Below are 5,284 nucleotides of genomic sequence, written 5' to 3'. Positions count from 1 at the left end.
ACTCTGCGCTCAGTTCACAATGTCATGTGTATTTACTTTCGGAAAATCGTCTGTCATGTTGTTGTTTTTGTTAGTCCTGTAATTTCCGTTATTACAGCTTTACTATATGCGAAGATATATGGAACTGTAAAGCGGTCAGGAGAGCTGCCTGGAACTATTTCGCCGTGCGTTTCCCAGAAAATAATTGCACATCGTTCGTCAGCCAATCAGATTCAAGCATTCAACGGCCCCCCCGTAGTATAAGAAAAAATAATCTTTGATTAATTCAAGCTTGAAAGACTAAGATTGAAAGATTAAAAGTCTCAAAATAAAAAGTAAAGATGTATGAATTGGTAATAAAAAAAATTAATAATACTAATTTAATGTTAAATTATATATTTCATATATTTGTTTAATTTATGTAATTTATATCATTTAATGTATTATTCACATTTTTCTTACATTTAAATTTATTATTTATAACATTTTTTAATATTTTTTTTATTTTTTATTTTACTATTTTATATTATTTTTTTATTTTTTATTATTTTTTTTTTTTTTTAAGTTTTTTATTTTTTTTATTTAATTTCCTTGTTTTAAATTTGTGAAGTAACTGTTCTTTATAACACCAAATTTTGCTTTATAACACCAAATTTGTGCTCAAAATGATCAAAGTATTATAAGAGAGACGATAAAGAGAGAATTTGCATTGTCATGCAACTGAAGTGTTTGGTACATTCCAGATTTTCTCTGCGGTTTTGAGACAAAAAAAAAAGTGTTGAAAAGATATACACACAAACGCATATCATTCCACTGTGACAAAGTCTGAATCATGCAGTGTTCCCCTGATATTTGTTGTTAATATTGCAGAATTTAAAATTTAGTGACTCATATGACATAGATAGATAGATAGATAGATAGATAGATAGATAGATAGATAGATAGATAGATAGATAGATAGATATAATACAGGCTACCTGTTTAAATGTATGATAGCTGGCAGTTATTTATGATCATCATGACTCTAAACTGCTTGCTATCCAAATACATGACTGTACAGGTTCTTCTCTTGATCAAACACTGTAAAACCTGTTGAGATAAAAGTTACACATCATGCTCTTGAGTACTTTGTTTGCTGCACAGTGCGTCTTATTGAAATGGTAATAAAATGAATGATTACTAGGATACTGTGGACTTCCTCTATTTAGAGACATTGCAGTGTAGCCATGGAAAAACACAGCATCAGGATGTGGAATGGTATCATGATCAATAAAACATTTAGTATCAAAGGGTGAGTTTGCTATAAATCTTCTGATCTGGTCCAAAATGTAAAAGTAATTATGACTAAAAAAAATTTAATTGAATAGTTTCTCATTTTTGCACCAAGGATCTATACACTGTTCTCATTATACCAACGTATACTTAATATAGAAGAGAGGAAATTAAGCACACAAGAACAGCTACCAAATTTAAAGCCATTACCCTATAATAGGGTAATATTTTCAGACATTTTCATTAACAGTTTCTGGATCCCTAGTTGCTCCAGGATTCATGTGACTATAGAAAAGACAGCTAAAGACAATACTAAAAGCACAAGAGAAGTCATTAAGGTGGCCTTTTTGAGTATAAATAACTTGACAAATCACATGATTTACTGAATAAATCATATAAAAACTTTGTCCAAAACCCATTTTAGACATTATGCTTGGGAACTCACTGTTATCACAACATTCTGCATTTTACACATTTCATTTCTGTCACCAACAGGCTTAGATTTCAATGGCTTTGGGCTTTTAAGTCCAGATTGAGGTTAGTGCATACCATTATGTCATAAAGAAAGCAATTAAATCAAATAAGGTTAGAGGTGGTGTACAGTACAAATAAGTCTTAAATATGACAATAATTCATGTGCACTCGAGGGAAAGAAAGAAAGAAATGTATTTCAATACGGTTTCACAATGTTTCACCATGACAACTGGACTTTCTAAAAATTTCCTCCAGTAAAAGCTCCACAAGTAAGTTCCAGAAAAAAGTTGGTAAAAATGCATTTCAAAAACATCAGCCCTAAATGCTTCGGAACAATCAAGATACACTTAAAATGTAAGATAAAAAAAAGCACACTGATTTTTCATTATGCAGCAAAGTACATATGTCATTATAAATGTGTTTTATATCTTTTTCCTTCCAAATTTGGCCAGTTTGGCAGTTTATTAAAACTATTTTCAATGTTTAACTGGGTTTAAACATTTTACTAAATGACTTATGTAATAAATTAACTGCATTACATAACAATACAATAAACATATATAACATAAAGGATTAAAGCATGTGTGGCAAGAGGCGTTTGATAAGAAATAGTAACCAAATACCTCCTCCACTTTTTTATATCAAATTTTATTTCTCAGATGTGCCAAGTGATAAAGAAACCCTGGCATAAAATGGCTCCTTAAATGAAATGAAATAAAATAAAATATATATAAAAAAAGATTCAACCACTTACATAATATAGTGTAGGCCTATGTATAATTTTTCAGTGCCAATCCTACCACCTCTGTGTTGTTTTACAAATGATCAAGACTTACCAGACTCCTTGACCTCATCGAACCTAAAGACATTGAGTTTATTGGACTGTGAAAATGTGATCATGTGACTGCTTACATGCATAACTAGAGGAAAAAAAGATTGAATAGGAGTTAAATATGATCTTATCCACTTTGATTTTAATGCATTATTAAAAACTCTTAACTGCATCTGCAGTACTTATTTAAATTGATTACATTTTAGAAGTAATTATTTATTAAGTGCATTGTAAGTAATTCCTAAAATTCAGTTTCCCAAAATCACTGAAGACATTAGCCAATGTGCCATTTATTTAATAGTGGCATTTAAAAAAAATTGTAATTAATTATGAAATTGCTTTTGTTAGGTCAAGATAATAACATAATTCTGATGATCTCCAATAAATTCTTATCCTGAGTCAAAAAGTTCTGCTGTTCAGTGCATCTAAAAAAAAAACGGGTAGATTTAATTACCAGGCAGCAAAATTAGCAGTGATAAAAGGCTCTTCTGGACATGAGTAATTAAAAATATGACACAAACTCATCCGGAGGTAAACCTTCAGTTAAATTCAACTGGAATGAAATATATGGGATCATGACGTATAAACTAATTATGTCTTTAACATTAATCAGCTTTTGTGATGGAAGTTTTTTGCTCAGTTTTTAGGTGAATCACTTTTTTTCTCTTGATTTATAAATATCATTTATACATTTTATATATATTTTAAATATATATACACACACACACATGTAATCAAATCAAAAAAGATTCACGCACTTAATTTAGAGTATATACATTTATAAGATATATATATATATATATATATATATATATATATATATATATATATATATATATATATATATATATATATAAATTTTCAGTGCAAATCCTACCAGAACTGTGTAAAATCGTGGTGAGGTTAAAATTATGTTATCAATGCTTTGCCCAGGTCACAGTGCTCCAAACTATAAAAGTTACAATTTAAAAAGTGAGACACTGAGAGAAACAGAGACAGAGTCAGGTAAGTGCATGAAAAAAAAGTAAGAAAAAAACCTTCCAGGTGGTTTGTTTCCATGCAGTTACAATGAATGGGCACTGGAGCTTTTTAAACTTCTAAAAGAACAGCATAAAACTATCATATGACAGAAAGTTATGTTTGGAACAACATGAACATGAAAAATTACATACGTTTTTAGATGAACTATTCTTTACTTTAAGGTCAACTTCAAGTTATTGATGAACTAAAATGGTTATTTTTCAAATGGAATAGGATCAAAGCACTGAACAAAGGCACCTGTTATAAAACTAAAATTGGACTTTTTCAACTTTCCCACGGCCCATGGTCAAGTGGCATGACATGACTCAAGCCCATGTGCCCAGCAGACAGAAGGAAATCATGACTCAGAGATCAAACAAGTTTGCCTGTGAGCATCTGAACCTAACAGAGGCACACAAAAACACAATGACCTCTGCCAAATAATGTTTCTTTGGTCAGCTGAGAGACTGGCCATGCCAGTTTAAAGGTAGATGGATGGTACTCGAAAACATATTCATAAGTCATAAAATGAACTCATAAAGTGAAGTCATAAGTGAAGGTTGCTTTTGATAGTCTAAAGGTCAGTAGTTTATTAATAAGACTGGTGAGCGCTATGAACACTCATATGGATTATTTTAGGCAAGGACCACCACGCTGATGAGTTTGGGTTTTACAGGCCTGCTAGAGAATAAGGAGACAGTTGGTTTCTGATTACATGCTATATAATACACACAGATACATGTATACATGCACACACCGGCAGATGCAAAAACACACTCTGCTCAGTGGTAGCCAAATATTGCCAAAACAAGCCACAAGATGTAAAACTGAGATGAATGAATTAACATTTTATCTGTTTCTGGCCACTCTGTTGTTTACTAGTCATTATACACTCTTTTGTACATATAAAATGTTTATTCACATAATTACAAATGCATTTTTTGAATTTGTGATTTCCAATTATTATTATTATTATTATTATTATTATTATTATTATTATTATTATTATTGAATTTAAATTTTGCTGTTAAATGTTTCGGTATCACTGTAATGTTAAATGTATGTTAAATAAAAAAGTTTTAATAATTTAATATACAATTTAATTAACTTTATTTTATTCATTTATTTTTAAATGAATACTTATTTATTTTACTGTGCATTCATATGCATTTACTACTATTTAGAAGTTTGGAGTGGAAATTAATACTTTTATTTAGAATGGGCAAATCAGCATATTAGAATGATTTTTGAAGCATCATGTGACACTGAAGACTGGAGTAAAGATGCTGAAAATTCAATTTTGCCATCACAGGAATAAATAAAACATATAAAAATGGAAAATAGTCATTTAAATTGTTATAATATTTAGCCATATTACTTTATTTTTGATCAAATAAATGGGCATAAAAGACCTCTTTTAAAAACAGACAAAAAAAATCTTACTGACCCCAAACTACTGAATGGTTACATTTTGTTATGTTCTGCATTCTTTCCATGCATTTGACTTCTGGATTAATGTGCAGACATGCTCAGTTCTCTCTGCCTCTATTTTTTATACATCCACTCATCTAATCTGTAAGACTGAGCCATCATCATGGCCAGAAAGGGTCGACTGCATGTCAGGCTCACGCCAGCTGTCCAAAACTGAACAAGTGCACTGCCACATGCTCTCCTTCACTGTCAGTCATGTTTTATTGCCAATCTTAC

Source organism: Cyprinus carpio, chromosome A21 (assembly GCF_018340385.1).
Source record: "Cyprinus carpio isolate SPL01 chromosome A21, ASM1834038v1, whole genome shotgun sequence".
NCBI classification, from domain to species: domain Eukaryota; kingdom Metazoa; phylum Chordata; class Actinopteri; order Cypriniformes; family Cyprinidae; genus Cyprinus; species Cyprinus carpio.
Note: the sequence above shows the minus strand (reverse complement) of the source record.